The 12,341-nt window shown below is 48.8% G+C and overlaps 1 protein-coding gene and 1 pseudogene across 10 annotated transcripts in view; one reads left to right on the top strand and one right to left on the bottom strand.

The window, feature by feature from the left end:
* Ppp1r16b (protein phosphatase 1, regulatory subunit 16B) overlaps positions 1 to 12,341 on the bottom strand; it is a 96,168-nt gene that overhangs the window by 53,369 nt on the left and 30,458 nt on the right.
* On the top strand, positions 10,272 to 11,001 carry LOC120101775 (60S ribosomal protein L13-like; annotated as a pseudogene). Its single transcript, XR_015684759.1, has one exon. The product of XR_015684759.1 is annotated as a 60S ribosomal protein L13-like, transcript variant X2 (transcript).

Below are 12,341 nucleotides of genomic sequence, written 5' to 3'. Positions count from 1 at the left end.
GGGTAGACACTTGCACATTGGTGTTTGCTTTCTTAGAGCCCTAGGAGCACCGTGCTTGATGAAAATTACATGGAAGAAGAGGCCAAGTCATCCTAGCTGAGCTCAGAACACAGTAGACCTGCAGCTAACTATAGCCAAGGCAAGATTGCTGTGAAAAAATACCCAAGGAAAACAACTTAAAGAGGAAAGAGGCTAGCAAGATGGCTCAGTGTGCAGAGTCTGATGACCTGAGTTCAATCCCTAGGGCCCACAGGGTAGAGGGGGAAAATTAACTCCTGTAAGTTGTTCTCTACATGTATACACACTCACACCCACACCCACTACACACTAAATATGAATGTAATAATTTTTTTTAACAAATGAGCAAAGATTGGCCTTGACTTATGGTTGCACGCTTGGCTGCTTCCGTTGTCCCTGGGCCTATGGTGAGGCAGAAGATCGTGGTGTGGTGGAGCCAAGCTGCATTCCTAATGGCTGCCAGAAAGCATCAAGAGGGGAAGAACTGATGAGCCTGTGTGAGAGCACAGAGAGTCAAGACCAACCCTGTAAGAGCTCACTCCCAATAACCTACTTCCTCCAACAAGACTCTCCACTGCTTCCGAGAAGTCCATTCAACTATGAATCCATCTGTGAATCAACAAGGTCAGAGCCCTCATGATCCAGTTACTTCCCAAAAGCCCCATCTCTAAATCATATTGAGGACCAAGCCTTCTAGCACATGACATTTGGGAGACATGCCAAATCAAAACATACCACAAGACCACCAGGACTGCTCAAGGAGTAATGAATAAGCAGACTTGGGGGAGGGCTGCTTACAACAAGAGATGACTCGCCTGCAGGACAGCCATGATTACCTTTGTGGGGTCAGTCAAAAAGCCTGTGCTTGGAGTTTCTCTTGAGGCGCCGGAGCCCTGTCCATCAGGGTATGGGGTTTGATCTCAATGTTTCTGGGTCTGTAAGAAAGTGCAGTTCCCCTCCCTTCCTCCCTCCTGAGCCATTTTCTTCTACTTCCTTCCTCAGTTCTCAGTACAGCTCTGGATGCAACTGTCTTAGCCAGACAGAGGACGGACGAGGGACCAGCATCGCTGACACACAAGTAAGATGGTTGTGCTAATGGAGGGACACTTGAACTGTTGTGCTTTCCAACCCTAGCCTTTCCCCTAGGAAACTGTTTGATGACTGGGCAGTTGAGGGTGGGGTATAAGGGTCTTGGTAGTGAGTGAAATCAGCAGTCTCCTCTACTGGTCATTCCCAGCATGAAGCACTGGGCCAACAGAGACAACTGACCATGGATGAAAATCTCTGAAACCCGGGGCCAAAGTAAACTGTTCCTCCTTTCAACCCAACTGTCTAAGGCATTTTATCATGGCAATGGAAACCCAACACAGGAATGATCTGGATTTGGTGGACATGTGACAAGCCTTACCCATGTGTCCCAACTAATACCTGGGAGCAGATACTTACTGGTTTGGGCTCATGGTGGTTTGAGTTTGAAACAGTGTCAAGGAGGCTCCATTGGTTCAGTCTCCCCAAGGACCTGGGACATCGCCTTGGCAACTGGGCACTGCTTGCCAGATCACTGAAAGTGATTTCTTTCCCCAAGAACAGTCTCCTACTCTCCGAGATAAGAAGCCAGCTACACCGAAGCGCAAAGCCGGTGTCACAGGCGGATGGGGATGGCCTTGCGTGCAAGACTTCATTTAAGCATGATCAACCCACTCTGTGTGTGGGCAGACCCGGTCAGGGAAACAAATCATAATCAGAAGGTTGCAGGGAGGTACATAAGTACCTTCGTGGAGTGGCACGGAGCCAAGATAGGCGGAAGGCTCCTTTCTCCAGTGAGGTTGTGCTTAGCAACGGGATGGACATCTTCAAAGGTGCTGGTCACAGTGCCCTCTCCTCTGCAAAGCATGCAGATGGTACCATTCATGCATGGCCTGCTAGCTTCCTTTTCCTGGTGTCTGTTCCTGACAAGGTCTTCTTTATAACACCTCCGTCCTCAGAAAAGCATGTGGGTGCTTCATTCTGTTCAAGGTGACTCTGCTAGATGCTTAGCTCCAAGGGCTGGCACAGCTCGCTACTCACTCACTACCAAACCAGCAGAGCCAGGATGGTGAGAGTCACAGAGTTCTCTGCCTATACTTCTATTCTGATGCTGTCAGTTTGTTGAGCCCCCAGAGAAAACATGCCTGAGCTTTTGTAGGGGAGGATGGTTCTTTTCAAAGTGGAGTCTCTTGCTTTCTTTTCCATAGATCAACTACCAGTTACATGCCATACACTGCCGCCATGACAGACTGCCTGAGCCGTCAGGTTACCTTCCCCACCAGCGTGGACCGTGAGTCACATTAAGCCCTCATACCCTTAAGTCGAGTTGGTCAGGAATTCTGCCAGAGAAAAGTAACAAATATTATATGCCCCCATGGCCTGCTCAGCATCTGTGTTCCCTGCTTCTAGTCATAGCATTACATTTCCTTGGTTTAGACAAACCATAGCTTGGGCATTAGTTCATAGACAGGAGGAATGAATGCCATACAGGTGGATAGGACCAGTCTCAGCATTGCTTCCCAGATCTAACCACCGTGATTGATCTAAAGACAGTCCATAGGCCATCTTAGCCAAAGAGTTGGTTCTGGGATTTGCTAAGCCCCAGGACAGTGTGATTGCTGAATAGACAAGATCTACCCTTCTCAGGCTGCTGGGCTCAACTACACAGACTATGTTTGGTAATCCCCTGTCTCCACATGGCCTAGAACTGTGTGATCTTCCTGCACTTTTTGGTGATGGGAGCCTGTTGTGCTGCAGCTTTTGTCACTGGAGACACGAAAGTCTTAATTTATCATTCAAGAATCCAGATGTGTCTGAGCAGGCAGATAAGTTAGAGTTTTGACTTCGATGTCAGAAGTCAAGTGCCTTCAGGAAGGACTCCTGAAGGGTCCTGGTGACATTCGGCTTCTGTTGGTGGTGGGGTGCTTAGCACATGGAACCACAGCCCATGCTCGCTGCTTCCTGCCTGGAGATGCTCGCTCAGTGCTGGCTCTTAGAAAATCGGGAGAGGAGATGCTGAACTAATGGGGAAAAAACCCGGGAGCTAATTATCTTAAGATCTGTAAGTCAATAACAGCTATAAGGGAAGTAAAGAGTGAAGGAAGGAGGGAAGGAAGAGGAGAGAGGGAGGGAGGGAAGGAGGATGGTGGGAAGGAGGGAGGAAGGCAAGGAGGGAAGGGGGAAGAGGGGAAGAGAGAGAGGGAGGGAAGAAGGAAGGGAGGGAAGGAGGAAAGGAAGAAAGAGGGGAAGAGAGAAGGAGGGAGGGGAGAAGGAAGAAAGGGAGAGAGGGAGGGACCCAGGAGGGATTTAGGCAAGTCAGTCCTGGTGGCTCAGCCCATGTAGTCTCAACTATTAGAGAGTCTGAGGAAAGGTCTCCACAAATTCAAGGCCAGCCTGGGCACCACAGTGAATTCAGGGTCAGACTGAGCAATTAAGTAAGACCTGGTCTCAAAATGAAAAAGTAAAAAGAGGGCTAGAGGCAAAGGGTTAAAGAACTTTCCTAGCATATGTGAACCAAAGTTCAACACACACACACACACACACACACACACACACACACACACACACACACACACGTGCAATACACCCTGTACTGAGACAAACTCAACCAGAAAGAAAGGTGTCTATCAGTCACTCCAAGGCCAGCCAGATTAGATTCCAGGGAGCACACAGTCTGTAGAGGATGTTCCCGTGTCTCGGAGCCACATGTCACTAAATACATACGAAGGTCCGTGTCTACTCAGATGTATTTACCATATAGTCACAGTAGGAGCAGACGGCTGAGGAGAAGAGACAGCTGAGGAAGCATGGAGCAGGCAGATCCCCTCTCGATCAAACAGGGCGACCAAACAAGCTTTTTGGCAAAGACTGTTCTATTCTACATAGAAGAACCCTGACAGGATCTGCTGAAAACTCAAGACAGGGGCGAGGTGATGTGATGCAACACTGGCAGACAAAGCCTAACGGCTCTCCTCTCAGGAGGAAATATGGTACTTCAGCAGAAAGAAAAAAGACACCCCCTCTCCAGCATCCCTAAAGAACACGAAACGGTCCTGGGAGAAATGCAGACTCGCTTTCTACCCCCACCCCTGCCCCACACCCCAGATCTACTTAGAAAAAGCTCACCGTGGCACAGATGGCAGTTTGGTCCAAATTAAATTTATTGGTTACTACAGCACCAATCGATACCTCCAAAATGTTCAGAGAGAAACTTCACCAAGGCCTAAATATTACACGCATTCCCCAGTAAGAATCAAGAAACTCTGAAAACGTAGACAAGGAGAAGAATTAACATGGCTGTCGAGCAAGTCCTCCGAGCCCTGGTCACTGAGACTGAAAGCAAAGGGTGAAATTATGAGGGGACAAGGCCAGCAGAGCCCTTTCCTGGCTCGCACAGAGCTCTGGGTTCGAGCCCCAGCACTGTAAGAACTGAACTGCACTATAACCACAGTTCTCAGTCAAGTCTCACACCACGCTGTGGAGCCCGGCGTCTTGGGCTTGCAGGTTCCCACGTGTGCAGAGGGGGCCCCAGGGCCTAAAAGCAGGGTCTGAGTCCTTATGGAAAGCAAGGGGTGCTGAGAAGCCGATAGCTCTTGGAGAAGGAAACAGAGACAGACTTTCCTTTACTCCTTCGAACTAAAACGAACTCCAGTGGGATTACATATTCAGTTTCGTTAAGCAAGGTCACGGAGACCTAGCAGAAAATTCGAGTGAATAGGTACTCCAAGACGAGGAAATGCTTTAGACTTGATTGGTGTTTTTCTCCGAAGGTCAGGATGGCGAGTAAATATTCTCATCTTTGTCAGCTATGTGGTTTCTGAGTGACAACGGTAGCCGATGATGCAGAAGTGAACACCCGCAGCTCTGCTCCAAGGAAACACTGTCACGAAACAGGCATCGGGGAGAGCTGGCCTCTGGTTTGAATACCCTGAACCCCACTCCCTTTTAAAGGTTCCTCTACTTTAAGTTTTATGTGTATGAGTACTTTGCCTAAATGTTTGTGCACGTGCATATATATCTACCGTGTGTGTGTGTGTGTGTGTGTGTGTGTGTGTGTGTGTGTGCATGTGTGTGATGCTCAGGGAGGCACAAAAACAGTGTTAGATCCCCTGAAACTGGAGTCACAGATAGTTGTGAGCCCCCATGTGGATGCTAGGAACCAAAGTAGAATCTTCTGGAAAAGCAACAAGTACTCATCACTCTCCTGTCCCAAACTCCTGTTTTTTAAGGGTATAATAAAATAATAAGAGAATGTGGCAAGCAGTTATAGACTTCTATTACATAAAGTTAAGGACTTCAAAGCATAAACAAAATCTTTATTGTAAACATAGCCTGGGGTGTGGCTCAGTGGTAGAGCCGTTGCCTAGCAGGCACAAACCCCTGGCTTCAAGCTCCCAGCACTGTGAAAATGGACCATGCTATCAGCACAGCTTTAAAGCAAACACACAAATGCACATACTGGAGAAAACACATGAAACGTGACTGACGGCAAAGGGTTGACCACCCCTCACTGTCCCCACCCATCTTCCCTTCTCACACACGAAACCCAACTTAAAACAAAACAAACAAACAAGAACATTGGGAGAAAAATGTGGACCAAGCAACCAGGTAACTCAGAAAGCAAGCAATAAGCGATCGGTAAGACCAGGAAGAGTTTCTCAACCTTAAATACATTTTACAGAATGATGAGGAAATCCCGACAGTGGATGTGGGTGTCTTATTTTTCTATTGCTGTGAAGAGATGCCATGGCCAAGGCAACTTATAGAAGACACAGTTTATTGAGGAGTACCGTTTCAGAGGGTGAGAGTCCACGACCATCATGGCCGGAAGCAGGCAGCAGTAGCTGAGAGCTCACACGGTGATCGACAAGCACAGGCAGAGAGAGCTAACTGGAAAATGTTACAGGCTTTTGAAACCTCAAATCCTGCACTTAGTGAAACCTCCCAAATACACACACACACACACACACACACACACACACACACACACACACTCACTCATGTGAATACCTGCACACTCACACACACACCCACCACTTCTAATCCCTCCCAAACAGTTCCACCAACTGGGGGCGGGGCATTCGGATATATGAGTCTACAGGAGCCATTCTTTTTTTTTTTTTTTTTTGGTTCTTTTTTTTTTTTTTTTCCGGAGCTGGGGACCGAACCCAGGGCCTTGCGCTTCCTAGGTAAGCGCTCTACCACTGAGCTGAATCCCCAGCCCCTACAGGAGCCATTCTTATTCAAACTACCAGTGTTTGGTGGCTCTCTAGTGCAAAGCAGAGGTCAAAGCAGGCCAGGCAGAGCATGGCGGTAAAACCTTATTGGAGACACTACTGGAAACTTCACAGGTTTTTATAGCCTCACATTCAACAAATCAATAACCCAAGCTGTGGCCAAATGCTTCTATACATTGATAGCATGCACTATTCACATTAGGCAAATAACCTGAGGGCTAGCTCAGAGGGCAGTAAGAAGAGAGACTGCACAGAGGACAGCACGCTCAGACTCCCATACAGAGGCCGGCATTAAAAAGCTATCTGCTGGGGGATGAGGTCAAAACACATGGTGTATGTGCAAAAGAAAAACCCCAAATCAATAACTGAGGGAAGCTGGGCAGAGTTCGGCCTGTAAATCTCATTATGCTAAATATTTAAAAAGAAATGTCGACCTATCAAAAATCTGATTTCAAAGACTCTATGAAGACAAGATAGAATCTCTGACCACATTACTCAAGAGCTTTTGTCATTGTGACCTCCAGCCTCTCAGGAACCTCAAAGTGGCCACGTCGTATCAGAGATCCCAGCTAGAATGACCCAGCAAAGCAGGCTCGGCCTTCCCACAGAAGATAAAAACATTAGTGGGCAGGCAGTTGATGAGTTCCTATCGTGTGGAAGAAACATAGAAACCAACAGGGTACAACTCTGAATTAAAGGTCGAAGAGAATGTACCCCTAGATTTTTATTTCTTCATTCGTTTCATATTTAATTTTTAATTTTTAATTGTTTAATTATGTATGTGTGTCAAAGAGTCCCGGAAGTGGGTGTTGGGTCCCCTGGAGTTGGGAACCACCTGACATGGGGGCTAAGAACTGAACTCAGGTCCTCCTCGAGAGCAGTCGGCACTCCTAACTGCTGAGCCCTCTGTCCTGTCCATCTGTCTGTTTTTGAGACAGGGTCTCACCCAGCCCAGGCTGACTTCGAACTCACAGTCCTTCAGTCCCAGACTCTGCACACCAGGATTACAGGTATACGAATGCAGTAGATACTCATAACAGACCCCAGCCGAACAGAAGCTCTCCAGGTTCTCAGCGGTTAAGTGAAGAAGCCCTCGCAGTCCACCCCTTACTTAAACTTTCTTTCATGCACCCCATGGGAAAGCACCAGGTACTTCCAACCTAAAGATGGAGCTATTACCCGAGGCTGCTGGTAGCCATTGTACGTGTGAGCTTAACTTCTTAGCGCTTCCCTTTTCCTATAGTTTTGGAACATTCTACAAGGACGCGTTATTTTTAGAATGAGAGGAAAAGAAAATCTCCCGTTCAAACATCACCAAAAATGAAAGTCAGAGCCATTTCCTTCAGATTAGCCAGGGCTGAGAGCGGATGAGGGTCTTGTAACCTCCAGCTAACCTCCAGCAGGCAGCCTTTTTATTATTGTTGTTGTTACGCTGTGGGGTGTGTGTGTGTGTGTGTGTGTGTGTGTGTGTGTGTGTGTGTGTGTTCTATGCCACGGCACACACATGGAGGTCAACAGGTCCATTCCTTCCACCCTGTGAGTTCTTGAAGATCAAACACAGGCTTAGTGGCGAGTGCCTTCTCCCTCTGAGCCATTTTGCCAGCCACAGAACAGATCTTTAGGACTGCTTTACAGATTTAATTTCTGCATGTTTCATCTAAGTCAGCTTCCACTGCCTTGGTGTGTGGAAAACAACTGAGCTGCGCCCATACAGTGAGGCACCACAAGGCCAAAAGAAAAAAGTAAACACACGTAAGCTTCAACCTGGCAGGTTTTCTAAGGCAGAGGCAGTATTGTCATCTTCTCGAGCCCGGTCACGGATTTTGAAGCTTAGAGAGGCTAAGTTTGCAGGGCTCTGTGGGGCTTAAACATCAGACCCAGGACTCAGCTGTGTCTCTAAAACCTTCCCCTTTAGCTGAGTTCGCTTTTCCCTGTAAAACAACCACTCATCTGAGGCTGTGATCTGTATTCCTTTGGGTTGTATGAACCCTGGTGTTTCTGCTGGCCATAGGCTCTTGACTTTTGGGGTAGATAGACCTCTTATCCCCAGCCATGGTGGTTCTGCCCGCTCTAAAACCCTTAGAAAACCAGTCATCTGTTTCTTAATAAGTTACATAGACACGAGCCATGTGACCCAGCAACTCTTTTCCACACAAAAATGTTCCACACAAAAGTGGCAGATAAATGTCCATATAAAAATTCGGACGCCACGTTTTTGGAAGCATTGGTCATCAATCCAAAGTGGCGAAGAGCCACACATTCAGCTTTTGGTGAGTGGAAATTGACGTGGTATATCCGTACAATGGAGCACTATAAGGTAGAAACAAAGGAGCAAATGTTCACAGTACAACCTGGCCAAGCTCAAAACTATTCTACTGAAAGAGGGAAGGAAGCCAATCATAGAAGCTCATACACTGATCATTCGTGGTTGTCTGGGACTGGGAGTGGGACCTAGGGATGATTCCACAGGAGCAAGAAGTGATGAAGTTCTAAGATTAGCTGGGTGCAGAGCTCTGGGGTGTTGTGGAAAACCCCGGAACGGTTAAAAAACGGGCAGCGTGTCTTATGATATGCAAATGAGACCCCAAGTTACTTTTCCAAAATAGAGTTTGACTACCCAAGCTTCGGAGAGCCGCTGTGAGGATCAGGAGAGGTGGCCTATGAGAAGCAGCCGGCCTGGTGCACAGCACCTGATAAATAGTCATGAAGGTGAGAGTCAGAATGTATAATGAGGAGAGCTTGCGCAAACGTGGAAGAGTAGATACCACAGAAAGAACAGCCTCTGCCGCTTCCCCACCTCTTACCACACCTCCTCAGCATTTTCCAGCTCAAGTCATCCCTCAACTTAATGTGGCAGGTGCGTTATTAACAAGCCCATGTGGAGAAACTGAGACCTGGAGAAGTTGGGTTGCCGTCCCCGAAACTCGGTAGAGCTGAGAGCTCGATTTAGAAGGAGGAACTGCACTCTAATTCCCTGGCTCTCTCCCCTGCCTCCATGAGACACAGCTAGATACCGGGCTTCTATGGTAGTGATGGCTTGGGTGTCCAGAGGCCCGTGGATAGCTCTCCTTCTGGACTTAAGTGTTAGGGAGGTTAGTCCAAGAAAGTGTATCAGGAGGGAACCACACACCTAGAGGTGTAGAGGAGGTGAAAGAACTCAGGGAACATGAGGGGAGCCTGGAGGAGGAGTGGAAAATACTGGGAATGGTAAGGATGGGGCTCAAGTGGGTCCAAGGTCAGGGACGTTAGCCAAAGAAGGACTCCTTTTCCAGGGGAACAACTCACACACCACCCACTGCAGGTGGGAAGGTTGACTCAGGATGCTATGAGCTCAAGGGGATGGGGAGCTGCCACCCCGGGCTCCCACACTGCTGTGAACATACGCCAGCTCAGCCAGTCAGGCACACGGGGCTCTGTCAGGCTGCCAGGAAGCTAAGCTGAGCTCAGAGAGTCCACAAGAGCTGACTGATGGCAGCCTCAAACACATCCACCTGTGCACCCCAGGGTCCCCGTCCCACAACCCCCTACCGCGTCTCACACACCACGACTATCTTTTCTGGTTCGGATTTAATGACTTGGATCCAGCGCTCAACCCTGTTTCCACATTCATCTAAGATAAATACTTCAGACTCCTTCTCCAAAGTTCACTGGGCACAGACAAGACTACTAGGGACATTTTAAGGATTCTGGTGAAGCCAAGTGCAAAACGTTACACAATGAACGGTTCAGGTCAACTGTGCCGGATGCTTCTGGCAAACATAATCGCAAGACCTCGTATAGGGGGAGGGGGTGAAACTAGAGTCACGTGACATGGATTCCAGGATGTCATTACTTGCATAAACGCTTACGCAGATAAGAAGATCTGTGGGCCTGGTAGTCTACAGACAAAGGAGAAAAACTACCATAAGGAAACAGTGGGGAAAGAAAAAGAGGAGGGGACCTATTGCTCTGCACACCTCTGTATTGTTTAATGCTTATAAGAACTCGTTTGTGCCCTTTCCGCTCGGCCGTTCTCCTGTACAGGAGGCAACCATGGCGCCCAGCCGGAATGGCATGATCCTGAAGCCCCACTTCCACAAAGACTGGCAGCAGCGAGTGGACACGTGGTTCAACCAGCGGGCAAGCAAAATCCGCAGACGCAAGGCCCAGCAGGCGAAAGCTCGCCGCATCGCCCCTCGCCCCGCGTCGGGTCCCATCAGGCCCATCGCGAGGTGTCCTACAGTTAGATACCACACCAAGGTCCGGGCTGGCAGGGGCTTCAGCCTGGAGGAACTCAGGGTGGCTGGTATCCACAAGAAAATGGCACACACCATCGGCATCTCTGTGGACCCAAGGCGAAACAAATCCACTGAGTCACTGCAGGCCAACGTGCAGCGCCTGAAGGAGTTCCGCTCCAAGCTCATACTTTTCCCCAGGAAGCCTTCTGCTCCGAAGAAGGGAGGCAGTTCTGCTGAGGAACTTAAATTGGCCACGCAGCTAACAGGACCTGTGATGCCCATCCGGAATGTGTACAAAAAGGAAAAGGCCAGAGCCATCACGGAAGAGGAGAAGAACTTTAAGGCTTCCGCCAGCCTTCGCATGACCCGAGCCAAAGCCTGGCTCTTTGGCATCCGAGCAAAGAGGGCGAAAGAAGCCGCAGAGCAAGACGTTGAGAAGAAAAAGTAATGTGCGGTTGGAGAGTTGTAATAAATTTTCCATAAAGCAAAAAAAAAAAAAAAAAGAACTCGCTTGTATGAATTTGATGATTTGATGTGTCTTTTTAAGCATCAAAGTCTTTCGGCCTGAAGAACCATTTAAATGATCGCTGTTCTGATACAGGGTTCAGAGAAACTTTCAAAGGTCAAGGATGTTTGGTTGCTGGTTCTGTTGAGACAGGGTCACATGTAGCCTGGGCTGGGGCCTTGAACTCAGTATGTAGCTGAGGATGACATAGACTTTCTGAGCTTCCTGCCTCCAGAACTGCGATCGTGGGCGGGCAGGCAACACTACTACGGGTCCTGCGGATCAAACACGAGGCCTCACACTGGCGAGGCAAGCCCTCCGCCCGCTGAATGGCAAACATCTCGAACTATTTCTAATTCCTGCCACACTTTCTTGAAGCCAAGCCTTCCGTGCTCCGTGACACAGATTTTAAAAATTGAAACCGGACAGGCAAAACAAATTGTTCAAGGTCATAGGCTAGGAATGGGGCGGAGTGGTGTCCTTGAACTCCAAACCATGCCTCTTCGAAGCAGGGCACTTGATTGTCAACGAAGAATGATATTCGGGGGGGCTGGGGACTTAGCTCAGTGGTAGAGCGCTTACCTAGGAAGCGCAAGGCCCGGGGTTCGGTCCCCAGCTCCGAAAAAAAGAACCAAAAAAAAAAAAAAAAAAAAGAATGATATTCGGGTAATGGGCTGGAAGATGTTACCTCCTGGCTGGCTGTTCCCAAGGCCCCTGCAAAGGCCCCTCGGAGGGGAAATGGGGCTTTCCAGAGAAGGGAATAACTGACAAATTGGGAGAGAGGAGTCGGTGAACTGCCACCCCTACCAAAAATTAGACCTCGTCATGAGGAAGCCACCCCCTGAGTGGGATGAGGGCGCCACATCACCCAGCAAACCAAATCACATGTGAGAAGGAGCCTCAGGGCCGCAACCGCAGCCTGAGCCATCCTGCCTCTCAGGAGGCTCACCCCAGCTCTCACCTGAGCAGTTCAAATCCCAGTGGTCAGGACCCTGTCCTGCTCATGTCCTAGAGGCGTGAAACTCTGAAACGCACAGGATGATATCCTAAGGACAGGACCCCAGGTCAACATATGCTCGCTCTGTTCCCTGGGTATAGGCTGCAGACAGTGTGGGTGTAATTCCTAGCCTATCTTCTCTTTACAACCCACCCCGTAAGGTCCTGTGTGTCAGTTTCTATGTGGGACATCATGGAGGCACCCGAAATGTTTCCAATTCCCATGGCTAGGGAGGCCCAGCCTTCAGCTCTTCCACTGACTATTTTAGTACCTAATACCATCGAGGATGTAGACGGGTCCAGCAGACACAGACAGGCCTCTCCAGGGGTAAGGCAGATGCT

Source organism: Rattus norvegicus, chromosome 3 (genome assembly GCF_021556685.1).
Source record: "Rattus norvegicus strain SHRSP/BbbUtx chromosome 3, alternate assembly SHRSP_T2T, whole genome shotgun sequence".
Classification (NCBI taxonomy): domain Eukaryota; kingdom Metazoa; phylum Chordata; class Mammalia; order Rodentia; family Muridae; genus Rattus; species Rattus norvegicus.
This window is presented reverse-complemented; position numbering and strand designations above follow the sequence as displayed.